The sequence below is a fragment of the Notolepis coatsorum genome (assembly GCF_963971535.1).
Source record: "Notolepis coatsorum genome assembly, chromosome: 6".
Classification (NCBI taxonomy): domain Eukaryota; kingdom Metazoa; phylum Chordata; class Actinopteri; order Aulopiformes; family Paralepididae; genus Notolepis; species Notolepis coatsorum.
This window is the reverse complement of record NC_140170.1, coordinates 4,471,044-4,478,053: the sequence shown is the minus strand read 5'-3', so window position 1 is coordinate 4,478,053 and position 7,010 is coordinate 4,471,044. Positions and strand designations below refer to the sequence as shown.

General features: G+C 45.5%; 1 pseudogene across 1 annotated transcript in view; it reads right to left on the bottom strand.

Moving 5' to 3' along the window:
* Positions 1–5,947: 5,947 nt before the first annotated feature.
* Positions 5,948–7,010, bottom strand: part of LOC311230749 (matrix remodeling-associated protein 8-like) — a 31,704-nt pseudogene continuing 30,641 nt past the window's right edge. The window contains exon 8 of the transcript XR_014621058.1: positions 5,948–7,010. This exon is cut by the window's right edge and continues 677 nt beyond it. The product of XR_014621058.1 is annotated as a matrix remodeling-associated protein 8-like (transcript).

The window sequence follows — 7,010 nt, the reverse complement described above, 5'->3', positions numbered from 1 at the left end:
GAATGAATGAATGAATGAATGAATGAATGAATGAAAACTTTATTTAACAGATTGCAGAATGGGTACAATACAGTACGGCTCAATACATACAATTGTTAAGGGGATGCAGACCTGAGAAAGACGTTTGTCTTGTTTCCATCAGGGTCCCCCATTTTCAATTCATATAGACATTTATGACATACACAACATACATGACATTTATGGCATAGGGACATATAGGTATTTAGTACTGATACATTTGTGACATAAACGGTATTCAAATATACAGTACTGTTACCCCTAGATCCTGACAGAGTATATACATATAATGGGGAGGGGACTGTACATTAGGAGGGGGTGGGTGGGTGGGAGAGAAATATACATACGGCGGGGAGGGAATATATACATGCGGTGGGGAGGAGACTGTCTATTAGGAGGTGGTGGGGGTTTTGGGCATTTACGGTGGCCAGTTTCGAATTGCAGCCTCCCGTAGGTGCTCTTTAAGAGCGGTTTTGAATGTGGGTAGTGATTCACATTCCTTTACAGCTTTGGGTAGGGCGTTCCACATTGTTGTGGCATAATTGCGAAACGTGTTTAGTCCCTTGTTTGAGCCGAATCTGGGTTTTACATGATTTGTTGAGCTTCCTCTGGTGTAGTGGTTGTGGTATTCACTGACCTTTGGGAAGTATTTTGACATGTACATGGGTACCCCGGTCGTATAGTGTATCTTGTAGACCAGGCCCATTGCAAGTTGCTGTACTCTGTCGTCTACTCTAAGCCATCCTAGGTTGTCAAAGTGGGCAGGGGTGAGGTGGGTTCTGGGGTTCAGGTCAAGTAGTAGTCTGACCAGTTTGTTTTGTGATGTTTGTAATTTTGTTTTAAGCGCCTTTGAGGTGCTTTGGTACCATGAGGTGCAAGCATAGTCGTAGTACCCTTGAATGAGTGCTCCTGCCAGAGTCTTCAGGGTATTCTTGTTTACCAGAGAGGAGATCCGGTACAAGAATCTAGTTCGTTGGTTGACTTTTTTTATTACATTGGATGCCATTTTGTCACAGGAAAGATTTGCCTCTAGGATGGAACCCAGGTAGGTAATTTCGTCTTTCCTTGTGACAATATTGTCACCCACTGTAACTGAGAAGCCGTCGGTCTTGCTGAGTTTGTTATTTGAACCGAAGAGAATGGACTCTGTTTTGCCCATGTGTAATGATAGTTTGTTATCAGCGAGCCATATGCAGATTTTGCCTAGTTCTGTGCTGAGGGTTTTTTCAACCTGCAACTTGTTCTTGTCAGAGACCAGCAGGGCTGAGTCGTCCGCAAACAGGAACAGGTTGCAGTCACAGTCTGACGACATGTCATTTGCATAAATTAGGAAGAGTAGCGGTCCTAGTATGCTTCCTTGTGGAACACCACAGCTCACTGTGAGGGGGGGGGATAGAGTACCGTTTACCTCTACCATCTGTTCTCTCCCCTCCAGGTAGGATTGCATCCAGCTCACTGATAAACTATCAAAACCAATTGCTTTTAGCTTGTCCATCAGAATGGAGTGATTGACAGTGTCGAAGGCCTTTTGTAGGTCCAGCATGACCATGCCGCAGTATTTGCCCGCGTCCACCTCTTGTTTGATGTGGTCGTTTAAATAAAGAAGGCATGTGTCAGTGGAGTGGGACGTTCTGAAGCCAGATTGGAATTCGTAGATTCGATTTTTTTCCGCCAGGTACTTTTCGACCTGTTTGTAGACTATTTTCTCCATGACTTTCGAGATGGAGGTAAGAATAGAAACAGGGCGGTAGTTGCCTGGGTCTAATTTGCTGCCCTTTTTGTGCAGAGGGGTCACTCTCGCAATTTTGAAGTCCTTGGGGACGTGTCCCTGTTTTATAGAGAGGTTTATTATGTGTGTGATGACTGGGGTGATGGCGGCTGCTGCGTCTCTGAGGAATTTGGAGGGGATGACCCGGCGCCATGGGCGGGCATTGGGGGGCCTGGCCCGCCCACTGAGTCAGCTGTGCCCACCCTGAAAAAAAAACATTTTTTTTTCTTTTTTTTTTGGTCAATCAAAGTCGACTATCCAAATGCTTAGTCGGGGACAGCCCTAGTGGGCACTGATGTCAACAACAACACTACTGAAGCTAGCACGGCACTCTGTGAGAATTCGTTTTCTACCCTCAAGAACATCTTTACAGAACATCGCCTTAGTATGCTTCATCGACGCAAGGCCAATTTAATTCAGTTGGCATTTGAGAAGGACTTAACAAAAAAGTTCAGGAATGAGTGGAGGGGCAGTGTTTTAAGAAGATTTCACTCTGTCCCCAAACGCCGCTTGCCGCTCTACTAATGATGGTGAGTAGCCTGTGGAGGAATTTTGTTTGCTTTTTTATGCACCTTATTTTTGTCAGTTCAGTTCAGTTTGTCAGTGAATTCAGAAGTGTTGAATAAATGGAGACTTTTCAAAGATATAGAATAGAATAGAATAGAATAGAAATGTATTACCCTGAGGGAAATTTGACACTGCAAATCACTCAACATTAAACATTTATACAGAACAAGTCACGAATAAGAATAACAAAACAAATGGCCTAAGAATAGAATAAAATGAAATAGAATAAAAATAGAATAAAAGATACAGTAAATAAATACAGTAAAAATATACTGAAGTCTACAGTAGGTGTAATATTGCACAGTGCTGTTTAAAAAGTAAGAGTCCAGGAAGATGGTAACTGTCACTCTGTGCTCAGTGATGCAGTGAGGCACAGTGATGCATTGTATAGTCTGATGGCTGTCGGAATGAAGGACTTCCTGTGCCGTTCAGTGCTGCATTTAGGTAGTGTGAGCCTATAACAATACATGCTCCTCCTGTCAGCCAAGTCTGTGTATAGTGGGTGGGAGGGGTTTTCCCTGATGGCCTGGAGCTTAGCAAGGTTCCTCCTCTCCGCCACCCTCGCTAGGGCGTCCAGCTACACCCTAACCACGCTACTGGCCTTCCTGACCATCTTATCCAGCCTGTCTGTGTCCCCTGCTCTCAGTCCGCTGCCCCAGCAGGTCTGTTATATATATCCGTTCAGTCTGTTTTTGTATAAGTGAATGTTCTTAAGATAGAGAAATTTGATTTTTCAATTGCCTCTCTGCTGTTTAGTTCAGCACCGTGGGCAGCGCCAAGCAAGCCACAGCGCCGTTGTCCCAGCTGAAACGTATAAAACGGAACCTGTGTTGAAAAACCATTGTGCCCCCCCGAGAACATTTTATGCCCCCCCACTAATTTGTTTCTGCAGCCTGGTCTGGTCATGGCCACTGGCCTTGTTAGGTTGGAGGGCGCTCAATTTTTTGAGTACCTCATCAGTTGTTACCATTTCAAGTTTGAAGTCATCTTTGTGGACCCCTAGGTTTTTGTAGTATTCTACTATGTGTTCTACCCCATAATGCCCTGAGTGGGAGGGTAGTTTGTTTACCAGTGTTGTGGCTATGTTTGTGAAGAAGATGTTTAAGTAATTGTGTGTGTGTGTGTGTGTGTGTGTGTGTGTGTGTGTGTGTGTGTGTGTGTGTGTGTGTGTGTGTGTGTGTGTGTGTGTGTGTGTGTGTGTGTGTGTGTGTGTGTGTGTGTGTGTGTGTGTGTGTGTGTGTGTGTGTGTGTGTGTGTGTGTGTGTGTGTGTGTATTTGTGGTTTAATGAGGTTGAGATCTGAATGGAGGTCACCTGGTCAGACAGGAACCATTCATAAAACAAACACAATCACTGGAGATTCACCAGCTGCCACTAAACGCTCTTAAAATAAACTAAATGTAAATGTAAACGCCACCCTCTCCCTCTCTCTCATTATTCTAACAGACCACAGACCAGTGAACTGCTTCATTGACTCATTGATTGATTGGTGAACTCTCTCATCCTCTCTTCCTTTCTTGCTCTCTCCTATCCTCTCCTCCTTTCTTGCTCTCTCCTCTTATCCTCTCCTCCTCTCTCCTCCTCTCCTGCTCTCTCTTCTTCTCCCCCTATCTCTTCTTCCCTCCTCTCTCCTCTCTTCTCTTCCTCTCCTCTCTCCCCCTCTCCTCCTCTCCTTTCTATCCACCTCTCCTCTCTCTCCTCCTCTCCTATCTCCCCCTCTCTCTCATCTTTCCCCCCTCTATCTTCCTCCTCTCTCTCTCTCCTCCTCTCCCCCTCTCTCCCCTCCCTCTCCTCTCTCCCCCTCTCCTCCTCTCCTTTCTATCCACCTCTCCTCTCTCTCCTCCTCTCCTATCTCCCCCTCTCTCTCATCTTTCCCCCCTCTATCTTCCTCCTCTCTCCCTCTCCTCTCTCCCCCTCTCTCCTCCTCCTCTCCCCCTCTCTCTCCTCTCTCCTCCTCTCTCTTCCTCTGGTGTCAGTTTACAAGTTGACTGTCGTCTCTAAATCAAACCTGAGTGATTCACAAGCAGGTATTCTCCATCTCCATAGATGATTTGAGTGTTTGTGTGTTTATTTGTGGTTTAATAAGGTTGAGATCTGAATGGACGTCACCTGGTCAGACTGGCTGAGCAGACAGACGCTACAACTGACAGCAACAGGAACCATTCATAAAACAAACACAATCACTGAGATTCACCAGCTGCCACTAGACGCTCTTATAGAAATAGAGCCTGTGCGCGTGTTCGTACAGATGAGGTAATGCCCAACAGTTTGTTTTCATCAACAAAGTTTAATGCTGTGTCTCTAGAAAATGGCACTTCGTACAAAAGCCACAAATACTAAACGGTACCTTATGTGCGTCGACATGAAACGTCTTCATGGAATGTTCCATTTTTGCAGACGAAACACAGTCATTCAGTAAGTAGCATAAACAGGGTATCTGCAGGTTTCAACAAGTTACATTTAAGACCTTTTTAAGACCCTTTTAACCCTTTCACTACCACACTACAGACGGTTAACCTTTCACTACCACACTACAGACGGTTAACCTCTCACTACCACACTAGGTAGTGAAAGGGTTAACCTTCTGTAGTGTGGTTGTGAAAGGGTTAACCCTTTGTCGTGTGTGGCAGTGAAAGGGTTAACCTTCTGTATTGTCGCAGTGAAAGGGTTAACCCTTTTGGTAGTGTGGTAGTGAAAGGGGTTAATACCCTCTTAGAGTGAAATGTTATACAGATTTCACGTCCCAAACTAGCAAATCAAAACAAAACACACCGTGACACTGAACTGGCTGCACTTGTGCACACATTTTTCATTCTCGTTCCATACGCACCAAGCTCCCGGTAGCCCCCGCAAGAAACAACCAATACAAAAACATTTCATATTTGATATGATTTGGCGGCTAGGTGGTGTAGTGGGCAAGGCACTCGCCACCAGTGTGGAGACGCTAGGATTCGCGTGTTCGAATCCAGCTCTCCACATTGTTTTCAGTTTAGCTGGTCGTCCGCAGTAATACACATTGGCCGTATTACGGGGAGGGAAAACTGAAGGGTGGGGATCGAACGTTGTGAACAAGCGACTCCTACAAGTCGGTTGGTGCGCCTGCGCAGTAGAATCAGGAAGTGTCGGGGGCAGCGTGAGCCTCCCACGCGTTACTCCTCGACACTGAGAGATCGAGCTGCGCAGGTGAAAAGATGCGACTGCTGTTACCTCAAGTACCGGAGGGGACTTGTGCTATGTATGACTTAGTCCACATTGCAGCCGACTTGTGGGAGGCAAGAAACAGCGTTCGTGACAGGGGAGGGTTGAATTGGATGATACGAAATTGGGATGGGAGAAAATATAGAAAAATGGGAGAAAAAGTGGATCAAAAAAAAAATATTTGATATGATTTCATCTCCCAACAGCCGGTCACGTGACTGTTCAGACCGCTGAGGTCACGTGACTGGTCAGACTGCTGAGGTCACGTGACTGGTCAGACTGCTGAGTCAGATCTGAGTCACATTATGAGCAGATCTGGACCACTTCTGCTCATCCTCTCCCCCCTCCCCCTCTCTCTCCTCCTCCCCCCCTCCCCCTCTCTCTCTCCTCTCTCTCCTCTCTCAGATGTGGCCGCTTCTGCCTGCAGTGTGAACACGGCCTCAGTCAAGCTACGATGAAATAATAAACAACGCTTAATAGAATAATAAGCGCTTCGGTCCCTTGTCTCATTGTGTCAGTCATGCTCAGGTTGGGGATTCCTTTTCCACCCGACCTGCGCGTTGACACAATTAAGAGTCAAAATGGCCGCCGTGTGAATACGGTCAATTCAGTCAAGCTAAGATGTGTTATGAAACAACTTAAAAAATAGTCAAAAATGGAAAAAAAATAAAGAAGACAAATCAATATCCATTTTCTTGAGGAATAACTAATGAAACAATAATAATTGATCGTTTTATCAGCTTGGAATGTGGCCTACTCTATGTCCAGAGGGAGATGTGGAACCACGTTATGTGCAATTTTGCAATCGGAAAGACCGGCGCGATTTAAACTGCATTTCTTTTTTGCTGTAGCTGACAAATTGTGTTCAATCTGTGCTGATCTGGGGTCTGTGACCGGGAACACTCGTCTTCTTGACCTTATTCAATTTAAGACTGGAGCTGACTCTAGATCAGCGCTCCCACTTTGAGAGGCTTTTGTCTTGCAAAGTCAAGCGATGACACTAACTAAGTGGTCATGGAATGTGTTTAGTTTGGACTCCCCTCTAGATGGCGCTGTGGTGCAGCGCACAATGATCCTGCACCCTCACAGTGTTAAGATACAACAGGTGACGTGGAATAATATAAGAGGAACCCAAACAGAACTGTTGTTTTAACGTGATATCGATGACATGAGAATATGACGTCCTCTTTCATGACCTTTCTCTGTATTTCGGTCAGAGAAAAAAACAGGGAGAGAGACTATGACGACACAGGTCTTGATTATCTCTCTCTCTCTCTCTCTCTCTCTCTCTCTTTCTCTCTCTCTCAATCTCTCTCTCTCTCTCTCTCTTTCTCTCTCTCTCTCTCTCTCTCTCTCTCTTTCTCTCTCTCTCTCTCTTTCTCTCTCTCTCAATCTCTCTCTCTCTCTCTCTCTCTCTCTCTCTCTCTCTTTCTCTCTCTCTCTCTCTCAATCTCTCTCTC